Source organism: Lissotriton helveticus, chromosome 1_2, assembly GCF_964261635.1.
Source record: "Lissotriton helveticus chromosome 1_2, aLisHel1.1, whole genome shotgun sequence".
In the NCBI taxonomy this organism is placed as follows: Eukaryota; Metazoa; Chordata; class Amphibia; order Caudata; family Salamandridae; genus Lissotriton; species Lissotriton helveticus.
In genome coordinates, this window is record NC_136058.1 from 283,842,099 (window position 1) to 283,856,582 (window position 14,484).

Genomic DNA, 14,484 nt, shown 5'->3' on the forward strand with positions numbered 1-14,484 from the left:
CACCCGCGCATATAAGGCGCCGTGTTAGGGCACTTAGCAAAGATTAAGAGCGGACTCCTGAGGCGGAAAGCCGGGAGTAGGACTGACTGTTTTAAAACTATTTTTGTGTCACTGATAATTTGTATTTTAAGAAAAATACTGTCACAGATTACTTGTGTGCAACTGACTCACCGGATCTAACTGTTGTGGTCGCAGCGGAGCCAGCGCTGACGCCACTCGCATTCTCCCCCTCGCGCCCTCCCGCCACGAGCGGAGGCCACGCCCCCTTCAGGACACGCCCCCAACAAACACCCGCGCATATAAGGCGCCGTGTTAGGGCACTTAGCAAAGATTAAGAGCGGACTCCTGAGGCGGAAAGCCGGGAGTAGGACTGACTGTTTTAAAACTATTTTTGTGTCACTGATAATTTGTATTTTAAGAAAACTACTGTCACAGATTACTTGTGTGCAACTGACTCACCGGATCTAACTGTTGTGGTCGCAGCGGAGCCAGCGCTGACGCCACTCGCATTCTCCCACTCACGCCCTCCCGCCACGAGCGGAGGCTACGCCCCCTTCAGGACACGCCCCCCTGTCCTACAATCCCAAATCAACATAAATTATGTGCAATCCTCGGTCGCGCAGCGGGCGAGCGCAGCGGGCGTGACGTTTGCGCGCCGAAGGCGCGCCTAAGGCAAGCCCGTCTGCGCCCGTCCGCGACCGACCGGGACTAGGGGCTATACCCCCTACAGGACTTAGCTCTCCCACAGCCAAATCTACCTGTTATACACGTAGCGACCTACTAGCTCTCTATAAAGCTACCATGGGTGTTAGATCTCTCCCATGTATCCAAACTGGCCCTGGCCTAGCCTATGGACCTATCTCCTGTCGCTCATGCCGATGGTCATGCATGGAACAACTCTCAACTGATCATCATTTATCTTCCACCAATAATCAGTTGGAATTAAAATGCTTATACTTTAATGCTAGGTCTCTACCTAAACATGCACTGGACATCTGGGACATGTTGAAATCCAGGACCCCTGACCTAGTTTTTATCACCGAAACCTGGCTATCTGACTCCAGTGCTCCAGATCTGGCCAACGCCCTTCCCCCTGAATACAAAATAATTACACAAAACAGACCAGGCAAAAAAAAAGGAGGTGGAGTTGCCGTGATTTTCAGAGACCACCTAACATGTCTCACAGAAACGATAACTATCTATCCCGAACATGAGATATTACCATTCAAAATTCTTCTGGAGGGCCTTATCATACTAGCCGGTGCTGTTGTCTATAACCCCCCAGGGCAACAAACCAGTATTGGTGCCAAATTATTGAACCAACTACTACCATCCTGCCTAAAACGTAACAACTACATGGTCGTTGGCGACTTCAACGTCCATTATGAAAGTACTAATGCCCCCGGATCCGCTCAGTTGAAATATGACATGGAACTTCTACAACTTAAACAGTGGGTCGAGGGCCCTACGCACTTAGCAGGGCACACCCTGGATCTTCTCTTCACGAACATTGAGTCGACCATTATGAAGGAAATCCTCCCCCTGTCCTGGTCTGACCACTCCATGCTATCTTTCTCATTCAAACTCCTCGGTAAACCCGTGAAGCCCAGACCCATTCCATCCATCACCAATAGAGCCTGGAGACTTATCAATGACTCCAATTTTCAAAACCATTTCCTTGAGACAGATGTCACCCTGTGTGACGACTCCTCCATTTGCAGTAACGCCACTCTTCTAGAAACTGGAATTCGCCAAACGCTAGACAAACTAGCGCCCCTGCGGGTGTTAAGGGAAAAAACAGTTACCAGGAAAAAATGGTACACCCCTCTCCTTAAAAGCCTCAAAAGGGAATGTCAAAAAACCGAACATCGATGGAGACAAACAAAAGATTCAGAAACCAGAGTAAACTATGTCACCAAACGGAAACAATACATCTTAGCCATCCGAGACGCAAAAAAAGTATACTTCAGTCAACGAATCCACGAAAACCAAAACTCCACAAAAGAACTGTTCAAAATTGTAAAGGAGCTTAGCAATCTATCCAGTACCTCACAAACCCTCTCCCCTTCAACCGAGGCCTGCGAACGCATTAGCACTTTCTTCGTGGATAAAATTAATAAAATATACTCTACCTTCACCCCTTCACATACCTCCACTTTATCCGACAACCCTGACGAGAACTCACTAACATCAGACAATGGCAATTCCCAACCAGACACAGGCAATTCTCCATGTCTAACGAGTTTTCAACCATTCTCCGAAAACGAGGTACTATCGGTACTAAAAACAATTAAATCGGGCTCTCCTGCGGACCCATGCCCCCATTTTGTGTTTTCCAAAATTGCACCAACGCTCTGCCCTTCCATCACCAAACTTTTTAACCAATCACTCACCACTGCGTCTTTTCCGGAAGCCTGGAAACACGCATCCGTGACCCCCCTTCTGAAGAAAGCCGGATCCGACATCTCCAACCCAGAGAATTACAGGCCAATCTCCCAGCTCCCCTACCTCTCCAGGCTTTGGAAAAACTGGTTAACATACAACTGACCCGATACCTGGAAGATAACTCACTCCTGGACTCCACCCAGACCGGCTTTAGAGCCAACAATAGCACCGAGACAACGCTGCTGGCAGTGTCGGACGGTGTGAGATGCATCACAGATCAAGGGGGATCTGTGGCTCTGATACTGCTCGACCTGTCAGCGGTGTTTGACACGGTGTCACACGATTGCCTTTTAAACATCCTCCTAAGCAAAGGAGTGCAAGCTACAGCATTAAGCTGGATTAAATCATTTCTTAGCAATCGCAGCCAAGCAGTTCACATGGGCCAATTCCATTCAAAACCGTACCCCATCAGCTGTGGAGTCCCACAAGGGGCTTCACTGAGCCCCACTCTCTTCAATGTCTATGTTTCATCCCTGGCAAACATTGGAAGAAAGTGGGGCATCGGCATATGTTCCTATGCCGACGATACACAGCTGATGGTGAAAATGGATGAAGGATCGGAGACAGCAAAAGAAAAGCTACATGGCTGTCTCTCCGAAATGGCAGACTGGATGCGCAACCATTGCTTAAAGCTAAACGCCGGCAAATCGGAGATACTACTGTTCGGAGGAGCTAAACTCACATGGAACGCTACATGGTGGCCACCATCACTGGGATCAGCCCCCATCCCGAAACAGCATGCCAGAAATCTCGGTATCATCATGGACGACGCCCTGTCCATGAAGGACCATATACGATCACTCTGGGGTAAAGGATTCGCAATACTCAAACTTCTGGCAAAAATGTTCTCCTGGATACCTATGGACTGTCGACGTACAGTCACTCAAGCCCTCCTAGTCAGCCGCCTGGATTATGGCAATGCCCTGTTCGAAGGGATGAACGAACAACTGTTCTCCCGCCTACAGGTCCTTCAAAACCAGGCGGCTAGATTGGTATGTAACAAAGGCAGGCGAGATTCGGCATCCGCATGCCTCAAAAAACTTCACTGGCTACCGATGCGCCAGAGGGCCACTTTCAAACTACTCTGTCACGCACACAGAGCTCTTCATAAAACGGGCCCCACCATTCTCCAAGGAAAAATTGAGTTCTATATCCCCAACAGGAACCTAAGATCGAATCACCTGGCCCTGGCTAAATCTAAGCGTGTTTACAAGGCAAGGACAGGCGGACGCGCTTTCTCATACCTGGCTGCCAAAAGGTGGAATGAGTTACCTGTAGATCTCAGACACACCATAAACTACCTTCAATTCCGCCAAAAATTAAAAACTCACCTCTTTCCTAAAAACTAATTCCCCAGCACAGTCCTCAGTAGTCTCCTTTTGACTCACAGCGCCGTGATATCCCATGGGATGAGTGTCGCGCTCTACAAAAACCAGAAATAAATAAATAAATAGTGTACGTAGTACTTATATTTGCATACTTTCTGTGCAATGCCATCAACTTCTTTTCTTTATATTTCTGTGTTAAATTGTCAATTTTAACTTCTGTTAGTACCCTCAGATCTTTTACTCCTTCCCATTTTAATCAAAGTGAATATATAAATTATGACCATAATAAAAGTAGGTGTTACTTAGTCCTATGGAGTGAAATTACAACTTTACATGTTAAGAATTTAGCTCTTTACTATTTGTCAAGAAGGTTCTTCTTAAAGAGGAGCCACCTATACGTGGTTAATGAAAGATCTGGATCAATACTTTTGTTCTTATCTAAACTAAAATGGATTGCTGAATAGTCATATTGAATTAATTAAATGTTAATATTATCTTTTCATTAAGAAGCGGGGTAAATGTTTACATTTGTTTTGTAGATATTGCTAACTATGTTAATGAATGGTAGATATTGCCAGTTGATTTTGTAAACACAAACGAAAACAGCCATTCTTGTCGTTGTTTGCTGAAATTGCACATGTTTACCCTATTTTGAAAGCCTGGATCTTTTTAGTCCATGTAACCTCCATTCTAGTTTTGTTGCTAAATAGAATGCTTTGTGAGAAGTTGTCTCTCGAGACGTAAATAAATAATTACAACAAGCTTAAAGTTAAACTAAACAGACTTGCAGAGTGTAAAGTAGTGGGCCCTGGGCCCACTCGCTAAAGTAACAGTGACACTAGCGACATGGGTATTTACCTAACTGACCACGAGTTAGAGCACCTGGTCCTTTTTAGGTTCCACCTTCACAGCTGTGCTTGTGAAATCTATTGTTTATATTATAAACTTAAAAAAGGCCTTTCCTCCCGAGCCTCTCTTTCTTGGCTTCTGTGCTTGCCACTTACTTTTCCTCCAATCTATTGGTTTTAGCATGTTTTCCTGCATTTAAAAAGGCCTGTTCTTTGTCTGCTTCTCATATCAGTGTCCGTGGTCAAAATACTGTTAACATCTGCTTTGGTGGCACTCTTTTTTCAGAAAGTTTTCCCTCTTATCAGTTTTTTCGTCTTGGAACATATATATAGCATCTGGAGAAAGTGATTTGCCCAGAATCACTGGATGTTGCGATGCCGAGACGAAAACAGGGATCACCAGCTCTCGATTCAGCAGCTCTGGCCGCTGCACCACATCCTCCCCACGCCCGTGTTAGTGCCAGGGAGGTCCTTCCTTTGTCCCTAGCGATGAGTGAAGAAAACAGCATTAAATTCATCACACAGTCCAAACAGATGGATTACCGATGCTTGTATTGGCAGGGTCTCCTGACTGGTGACACCTGTGTTGTATTTGTGTTTTTGAAGACAATTCTGCTAGGGAGGGGCAGATAAATGAGATGTCCAGCAGAACATCTGTCAAAAATTGGAATAATGGTGCATTCTACGACACGTTTTTCATTATATATTGAAATGTCTGTGTCTATCTCTGATTTGCCGATTAGGGGAATACACGGAGCCGAAGGAGATTAAAACGGACCCGAAGGAGATTAAGACATTAAGCTTGCCAAAATACCATAAAAATTAGCAGCGCAACTAGCAATTCGCAACAGCGCAACTCACAATTCGCCTTGAAAACGGCAGAAGGAGGAGCGGCAGAACTAGATCTCCTAGTAGTAAGGAGAGGGGGTCGAGGGGTTGGGAAAGAGCGACAACCATAGATTGGAAGTCGTTGGGGAGGATTGAGGGTTGAGGGAATGGGAAAATTAACCTGTACAGTATATAAAGATTAAAGCTTTATATATATAGCATATAGATAGACATATTTATGAGTAGTAAATCAGTAATAGCATATTGACAATCATAATAATTACAATAGGATAAAATATTAGATATCAAAAGCAAGGTAGAGAGAGAAAACTTATCTGTTGTGAGCCGCATTTAAAAGAGGCAGCTCTACTCCTGCTCATGGCTTATATTGATAGCGTGATGTCATTTGATTCTTTGTTGATCCTTTGTGATGTAAGCGGCTGTTGTGAGTTGGCATTAAAGGATTAATGCATAATGTAGCCTCCTTGTCTTGTAATGAAATTCTGCTAGGGAGGGGCAGATGAATGACATGTCCAGCAGAACATCTGTCAAAAATTGGATTAATGGTGCATTCTACGACACGTTTTTCATTATATATTGAAATGTCTGTGTCTACTGAAGGTCAAGACACTCAGGGGCTTATCTACAAGCTCCTGTGCGCTGCCGGAAATTCACTTTCGGTGGTCTCTGTCAATTTCCTGCCCCCTTCTTCCGGCGGCGTACACTGCAGGGCCATATCTACAAGGCCGTGTAAAGCCACCCTATGTGGCTTTTATCATTGCCTTGTAGATATAGACTAAGGCAACGCAGCGAAAGTTGCTGTGTTGCTTCACCCTGCAATAGGGAGGCGTGCCATGGGCATTACGGTGGGTGTTCCCACGTAACACCCATGGCATTGACTTACGAGAATTAAAAAACCTGGGAATACGTCAAAAGGCTATACCTCATAGGGGAGGTGTAAGTGAGGCGCAAAGAGGAGAAATACCTTCATTTCTTCCCGCTTTTCCTGCACACATAGAGGAAAAACCCCTCTCGTAATTGTTTTTGTGCAGGAAGGTGACTCTTCCTGCACAAAAACAATCATCCCTGCAACGCAGGCACCCTTGCACTATGGTGCAAGGGTGCTTGCGTTAGTTCATAGCAGCCCATTGTGTGGCAGTGAGGGGAAAAGGATAGAAATGTACGTATCTCATAGATTACTGCTTCTGCCGGTCCTTTTCTTTTGACTCAGGGCAGCGCATTAAGATTGTTTGCGGCGCTGCCCTGTACCTAAACCTCATAAATGAGGCTGTTAATTTGAAAAGCTTGGCCACATTTTATAGCTCATTGTCCTAAAGTTCCCCTCAAAATTCTCCTCTCCCCTACCTTGTATCTCCCGCCTCCACTAAAACATTAAGAAGTATATTTACATGGAAAGTGACGGAGAGCAGCGTTAGCATTCTTGGGTTAATGCCACGCTCCGCCACTTTTGGAAACGCAATACCAACGTATTTACAACAATACTCTGCAGCCCTGTGTTTCCCCACTGTCCTGGCGAAAATTACAGCTGCCTAGCCCCAACGCAAGCACCATTGGAACGTAGTACAAAGGTGACTGCGCAGGGGGAATGATTGCTTATGTATAGAAAGGGATACCTTTCTGCACATAAACAATCATGCATGGCGTTTTGTTGTTTTTATATGTGCTGCATAAAACAGTACATATAGAAACAGCAAAAACGAGGTGATATAAAGCATTTCTCCTCATTACTCCATGTAAAGACTAGGGGGCAGACTTACAAGAACTGGCGCATCTCTGCATATTAGCAGAGATGCGCCAGTTAATTTGCGTGACAGAAAAAAACCCATGCGCCACCATGGATGCGCCGCATTTACAATGCGGTGCACCATGGCGCAATGATAGACAGATGTGTGACGCATCTTTTGTCGTAAAGGCAATGCATTGTTGGAGTTGTGTTGTAAACACGACACAACTCCAGCAATGGTCAGGAATGCCTATTCCCATCATGCTGCGTCAATCCTTAAACCTGCTTCAAGCAGGTGCAAGGTTTTGACGCAGTGGCGTCGTAAAAGTGACTCAGGGAAATCTTGTAGATTTCACTGTATCACTTTTACGAGACTTCCTTACGACCAAACGCCAACCCGGCATACATTATACCATGGTGCATGTATGCCAGAGTGGTGTTTGATTTGTCGCTGTCAGATCTCAAGCAGGGAGTGGCTGTAGTTCTTATATTTGCATATTTTCTGTGCAATGCCATCGACTTCTTTTCTTTATATTTCTGTGTTAAAATGTCAAGTTTAACTTCTGTTAGTACCCTCAGATCTTTCACTCCTTCCCATTTTAATCAAAGTGAATATATAAATTATGACCATAATAAAAGTAGGTGTTACTTAGTCCTAGGGCGTGAAATTACAACTTTACATTTTAAGAATTTAGCTCTTTACTATTTGTTAAGAAGGTTCTTCTTAAAGAGGAGCCATCTATTCATGGTTAACAAAATATTTGGATAAGTACTTTTGTTTTTATCTAAACTAAAACAGATTGCTGAATAGTCATATTACATTAATTAAATGTTAATATTATTTTTTCATTAAGAAGCGGGAGTTAACATTTACATTTGTTTTGTAGATATTGCTAACTATGTTAATGAATGGTAGATGTTGCCAGTTGATTTTGTAAACGCAAACGAAAACAGCCATTCTCGTCGTCCTTTGCCGAAATTGCACAATTTTACCTTATTTTGAAAGCCTGGATTTTTTTAGTCCATGTAACCTCCATTCTAGATTTGCTGCTGATAGATACTTTGTGAGAAGTTGTCTCTCCAGACGTAAATAAATGATTACAACAAGCTTAAAGTTAAACAAAACAGACTTGCAGAGTGTAAAGTATTGGGCCCTGGGCCCACTCGCTAAAGTAACAGTGACACTAGTGACATAGGTACTTACCTAACTGACCACGAGTTAGAGCACCTGGTCCTTTTTAGGTTCCACCTCCACAGCAGTGCATGTGAAATCTATTGTCGATACTTATATAATAAAGAGAGAGCCCAAACTGTTGCGGCGGGTAATCTCAGGAACCACAACACCAATCACAACACCCAATACAGCTTTGGAAAGGGCAGTTGCAGCAGAAGGACATAGGCTATGCAGACGCCCATCATATACATTTAAAAGGTAAAAAAAACATGCCAGCAAAGTAGTCCCTTGTGGGCGTGTCTGCATTGTGCTGTGGGCGTGTGCTGGGGGACATTACAAACGCTGGGGGCGTGTGGTACGTTCCGCCCTTCGGGCTGGACTGTTCCCATGAGGCACAGGGTCAAGGCTGATTTGCATATGGCCATGTCTGAACTGGGGTGGTGTGGAGTGCAAAAAAACAATGGATTAAGGCCCAGATCTCTGTACTGGGGTGAATGTATGACATTGTTCTGCATTCTGTCCATCAACTGTTGTTTTTGCATTTGTCACCCCGAGAGGAATGGGTATGCTCAGACGTGAGTCCCATGCTCTCCACACCACAGAAGTCAAGAGATCCTGGCTGACGACAGCTGATAGCCAGAAACTGGTTTTAGAATGGTTGATTCTGGTCCAGGAACAACTTGGCTTGGCAGTTCGGGCTTCACTGTTCCCATGGGGCACAGGGTCAAGGCTGATTAGCATATGGCCATGTCTGAATTAGGGTGGTGTGGAGTGCAAAAAAACGATGGATTTAGGCATAGATCTCTGTACTGGGGTGAATGTATGACATTGTTCTGCATTCTGTCCATCAACTGTTGTTTTTACGTTCCGCCCTTCATGCCATGTCTCATATCATGTGCTGAGGGCCCTGGGCGTGTGCGGGGCGCAGGATTACGGGAAAAAAAGCAAGCGTTGTGCCAAATATTTCATTGTTTTTTCTTCCCAGGTTCTGTACATTCCAGCTCCGGGTGTCCACCCTGCTCCGTTTAAATACACCTGCACCCTATAATCATAACCCACCCTTACTCCTTAAAATACCCAAACACCGTTAAACACTAACCCATCTTAACCCTATAAAAATACCCTGTACCCCAAAAAACAAACCTATCCCTAAACCCTAAAAATACCCCTGTACCCCAAAACCCAAACCTAGCCCTGAACCTCAAAACCCAAACCTACCCCTGAACCCTAAAAATACCCCTGTACCCCAAAACCCAAACCTAGCCCTGAACTATAAAAATAACCATGTACATCAAAACCCAAACCTACCCCTGAACCCTAAAATACCCCTGTACCCCAAAACCCAAACCTAGCCCTGAACCCTAAAAATACCCCTGTACCCCAAAACCCAAACCTAGCCCTGAACCCTTAAAATACCCCTCTACCCCAAAACCCAAACCTAGCCCTGAACCCTAAAAATACCCCTGTACCCCAAAACCCATACCTATCCCTAAACCCTAAAACTACCCCTGTACCCCATAACCAAAACTATATCTGAACCCTTAAAATATCCAAACACCCCAAAACATATACCTTAGTACCCATAAACATATACCTCTATACCCATACTTACCTTATCCAAACATAACAAAAAAAATGCTTTTACCATTCATGCATTTACAACGAATTTCGTTGTAAATGTATGCGTGGTAAAAGCATATAAAATGTAATGCCATGCGTTATAATGGCATTGCGGAGTCATGGTACTTTCGTAATGAAAGTATGCGGAGTGATGGTATGCGGAAAGAAAGTTGCTGAATAATGGGTGTTTATCCTCCCCCGGTAAGTACATTGGTGGCACGGCGGCCCACATCTCCAGCAACATACTCATATTTTTTCACCCCCGATTTGAAAAATGCACAGGTCTCTCTCATTGATGGCCAGCACCGACATACACTTTTAGTCACACCTCCCGCCACAAGTTCTAGAATTGCGAACGTTAGAGCTGGGGAGCTACGTTCGAATCTCGGCATCAGCTCAACATCCTGTGATTCCAGGCAAATCGCTTTGTCTCCTCGTGCCTACCACAAATGAATGTGTTCTTCTGTAATGTAAATTGTGCTCATGCCATGTTGTCGAGTTCGCGCTATATAATATTTCAAGGAAAAATAATGTAGGGCAACTCGGATTCACACACTATTGAACGCGCACTCTTAAATGCATCAGCAGTGCACGGTGAATCGGAGCGTTTCACAGGCCTGTCACAGATAAGAAATGCTATCAAAACGAAATCCTACAAAATAATATACTACTGGCTGGCAGCAATTCATACCCGGACAACGTCGGGACGGACTGCTAGTTTATAATATAAACTTAAAAAAGGCCTTTCATCCTGAGCCTCTCTTTCTTAGCTTCTGTGCTTAACACTTACTTTTCCTCCAATCTATTGGTTTTAGTATGTTTTCCTGCATTTACAAAGGCCTATCCTTGTAGATATGGACTAAGGCAACGCAGAGAAAGTTGCTGTGTTGTTTCACCCTGCAATAGGGAGGCGTGCCATAGGCATTACGGTGGGTGTTCCCACGTAACACCCATGGCATTGACTTACGAGAATTAAAAAACCTGGGAATACGTCAAAAGGCTACACCTCCTAGGGGAGGTGTAAGTGAGGCACAAAGAGGAGAAATACCTTCATTTCTTCTCGCTTTTCCTGCACACATAGAGGAAAAACACCTCTCGTAATTGTTTTTGTGCAGGAGGGTGTCTCTTCCTGCACAAAAACAATCATCCCTGCAACGCAGGCACCCTTGCACTATGGTGCAAGAGTGCTTGCGTTAGTTCATAGCAGCCCATTGTGCGGCAGCGAGGGGAAAAGGATAGAAATGTACGTATCTCATAGATTACTGCTTCTGCCGGTCCTTTTCTTTTGACTCAGGGCAGCGCATTAAGATTGTTTGCGGCGCTGCCCTGTGCCCAAACCTCATAAATGAGGCTGTTAATTTGAAAAGCTTGGGCACATTTTATAGCTCATTGTCCTAAAATTCCCCTCAAAATTCTCCCCTCCCCCTACCTTGCATCTCCTGCCTCCACTAAAACATTAAGAAGTATAATTACATGGAAAGTGACGGAGAGCGGCGTTAGCATTCTTGGTTTAATGCCACGCTCCGCCACTTTTGGAAATGCAATACCAACGTATTTACAATACTCTGCAGCCCTGTGTTTCCCCACTGTCCTGGCGCAAATTACAGCTGCCTAGCCCCAAAGCAGTACAAAAGGGGTTGGCAATGGACGGAGCATCTGAACCAATCAAACACTCACACCCAGTCAAAAGATCTGGGTTCAGTCCATCACCATTCTTTAGCCCACTCTGCCACCCCAGTTCAGTCATTGCTATATGCAAATCACTCTGACCCTGTGCCTCATGGGAACAGTCCAGCCCGAACTGCCAAGCCATGTCTTCCCTAGACCGGAAACAAGCTTCCGAGGACCGGTTTCTGGCATTACAGCCGTCTTCTGCCCGGCTTGCTTGAATTCAGTGGCAAAGTGAGCAAGGGACTCACGTCTGAGCATTCCCTGCCACACATATGGCGGACAAAAGCGGTACAAAAGGGTCGGACGTGAGTCCCTTGCTCACTTTGCCACTGGATTCGGGCAGGCCGGGCTGAAGACGGCTGGAATGCCGGAAACTGGTCCTCGGAGGCTTGTTTCCGGTCCAGGGAAGGCATGGCTTGGCAGTTCGGGCTGGACTGTTCCCATGAGGCACGGGGTCAGACTGATTTGCATATAGCCATGTCTGAACTGGGGTGGCAGAGTGGGCTAAAGAACGGTGATGGATCAAACCCAGATCTTTTGATTGGGTGTGAGTGTTTGATTGGTTTGGATGCTCCGTCCATCGCCACCCCCTTTTGTACCGCTTTGGCCGCCATGAGTGTGGCAGGGTATGCTCGGACGTGAGTCCCTTGCTCACTTTGCCAGTGGATTCGGACAGGCTGGGCTGAAGACGGCTGGAATGCCGGAAACCGGTCCTCGGTCCTCGGAGGCTCTTTTCCGGTCCAGGGAAGGCATGGCTTGGCAGTTCAGGCTGGACTGTTCCCATGAGGCACGGGGTCAGACTGATTTGCATATAGCCATGTCTGAACTGGGGTAGCAGAGTGGGCTAAAGAACGGTGATGGATCAAACCCAGATCTTTTGACTGGGTGTGAGTGTTTGATTGGTTCGGATGCTTCGTCCATCGCCACCCCCTTTTGTACCGCTTTGGCCGCCATGAGTGTGGCAGGGTATGCTCGGACGTGAGTCCCTTGCTCACTTTGCCACTGGATTCGGGCAGGCCGAACTGAAGACGGCTGGAATGCCGGAAACCGGTCCTCGGAGGCTTGTTTCCGGTCCAGGGAAAGCTTGGCTTGGCAGTTCGGGCTGGACTGTTCCCATGAGGCACGGGGTCAGACTGATTTGCATATAGCCATGTCTGAACTGGGGTGGCAGAGTGGGCTAAAGAACGGAGATGTATCAAACCCAGATCTTTTGACTGAGTGTGAGTGTTTGATTGGTTCGGATGCTCCGTCCATCGCCACCCCCTTTTGTACCGCTTTGGCCTCCATGAGTGTGGCAGGGTATGCTCGGACGTGAGTCCCTAGCTCACTTTGCCACTGGATTCGGGCAGGCCGGGCTGAAGACGGCTGGAATGCCGGAAGCCGGTCCTCGGAGGCTTGTTTCTGGTCCAGGGAAGGCATGACTTGGCAGTTCGGACTGGACTGTTCCCATGAGGCACGGGGTCAGACTGATTTGCATATAGTCATGTCTGAACTGGGGTGGCAGAGTGGGCTAAAGAACGGTGATGGATCAAACCCAGATCTTTTGATTGGGTGTGAGTGTTTGATTGGTTCGGATACTCTGTCCATCGCTATCCCCTCCCCTTTTGTACCGCTTTGGCCGCCATGAGTGTGGCTGGGTATGCTCGGACGTGAGTCCCTTGCCTACTTTGCCACTGGATTCGGGCAGGCTGGGCTGAAGACGGCTGGAATGCCAGGAACCGGTCCTTGGAGGCTTGTTTCCGGTCCAGGGAAGGCATGGCTTGGCAGTTTGGTCTGGACTGTTCCCATGAGGCACGGGGTCAGACTGATTTGCATATAGCCATGTCTGAACTGGGGTGGCAGAGTGGGCTAAAGAACGGTGATGGATCAAACCCAGATCTTTTGACTGGGTGTGAGTGTTTGATTGGTTTGGATGCTCTGTCCATCGCCACCCCCTTTTGTACCGCTTTAGCCCCAACGCAGGCACCCTTGGAAGGTAGTGCAAAGGTGACTGCGCAGGGGGAATGATTGCTTATGTGCAGAAAGGGATACCTTTCTGCACATAAACAATCATGAATGGCGTTTTGTTGTTTTTATATGTGCTGCATAAAACAGTACATATAGAAACAGCAAAAACAAGTTGATATAAAGCATTTCTCCTCATTACTCCATGTAAAGACTAGGGGGCAGACTTACAAGAACTGGCGCATCGCTGCATATTAGCAGAGATGCGCCAGTTAATTTGCGTGACAGAAAAAAACCCATGCACCACCATGGATGCGCCGCATTTACAATGCGGTGCACCATGGCGCAATGATAGACAGATGTGTGACGCATCTTTTGTCGTAAAGGCAATGCATTGTTGGAGTTGTGTTGTAAACACGACACAACTCCAGCAATGGTCAGGAATGCCTATTCCCATCATGCTGCGTCAATCCTTAAACCTGCTTCAAGCAGGTGCAAGGTTTTGACGCAGTGGCGTCGTAAAAGTGACTCAGGGAAATCTTGTAGATTTCACTGTATCACTTTTACGAGACTTCCTTACGACCAAACGCCAACCCGGCATACATTATACCATGGCGCATGTATACCAGAGTGGTGTTTGATTTGTCGCTGTCAGATCTCAAGCAGGGAGTGGCTGTAGTTCTTATATTTGCATATTTTCTGTGCAATGCCATCGACTTCTTTTCTTTATATTTCTGTGTTAAAATGTCAAGTTTAACTTCTGTTAGTACCCTCAGATCTTTCACTCCTTCCCATTTTAATCAAAGTGAATATATAAATTATGACCATAATAAAAGTAGGTGTTACTTAGTCCTTGGGCGTGAAATAACAACTTTACATTTT

The 14,484-nt window shown here is 45.9% G+C and overlaps 1 non-coding gene across 1 annotated transcript; it reads left to right on the forward strand.

The window, feature by feature from the left end:
• The first annotated feature begins 4,111 nt into the window (after positions 1-4,111).
• On the forward strand, positions 4,112-4,166 carry LOC144808153 (U7 small nuclear RNA). Its single transcript, XR_013606679.1, has one exon. It is a non-coding gene; the product is annotated as a U7 small nuclear RNA (small nuclear RNA).
• The last annotated feature ends 10,318 nt before the right edge of the window (positions 4,167-14,484 follow it).